The sequence below is a fragment of the Phoca vitulina genome, unplaced genomic scaffold (assembly GCF_004348235.1).
Source record: "Phoca vitulina isolate PV1807 unplaced genomic scaffold, GSC_HSeal_1.0 scaffold78, whole genome shotgun sequence".
Taxonomy (NCBI): domain Eukaryota; kingdom Metazoa; phylum Chordata; class Mammalia; order Carnivora; family Phocidae; genus Phoca; species Phoca vitulina.
The window spans coordinates 346,897-347,533 of record NW_022589781.1 but is presented as its reverse complement, the minus strand read 5'-3'; positions in this window follow the sequence as shown (position 1 = coordinate 347,533).

Below are 637 nucleotides of genomic sequence, written 5' to 3'. Positions count from 1 at the left end.
AGGCCCGGCGCCGGAGCGCGCGGGGAGCGGCCGAGGCCCGCCCGGCCGTCCGGGGCTCGCCGCCGGCGCTGCGGCTGCGGCTGCGACGGGGGGACGGGAGCACTGCCGGCCCGGCGACCGGAGTCAGCGGCGGGGCGGCGGGTCCCCTGCCCCAGGTGTTCCGGGAACAGCGATGACAGCTCGTCCCGCTGCGGGAGAAATGGCCCTGTCCCGTGATAAAGCCGCCGTGGCTGTCAGCAGTTCATGTAACAGACGTTAGTGAGCCCCGAGCCTTCCTGTTCGGGAATTTAGGGGGTCGGGGGGAGAGTGAGGCAAGGACAGGACAACACAGGTGAATTCCAGGGACTGGAAGCGCGGACGGGGCAGGCAGCCGAGGCCGGGCTCAGCACTGGGACTTGCTGAGCGCGATGCAGAAGGCGGGTTCTGAATAACAGGGTGGCCTGCTTGCATCTGTGCTCCAGAACAAAAATGTGGGCAGTGGATTGCGGTGCCACGGGCCCTGGAAACACGTATGGTTGGTGGCGGGGAAGCTCCTCGGGGCGGGCAGGCCAAAGAAGGGAGAGACGTCTGCACCTGTCGGAGGGCGCGCTCTACGGCCCTAAGGCCTGGTTGCGGTTCTGGCTGCCATTGTATAATC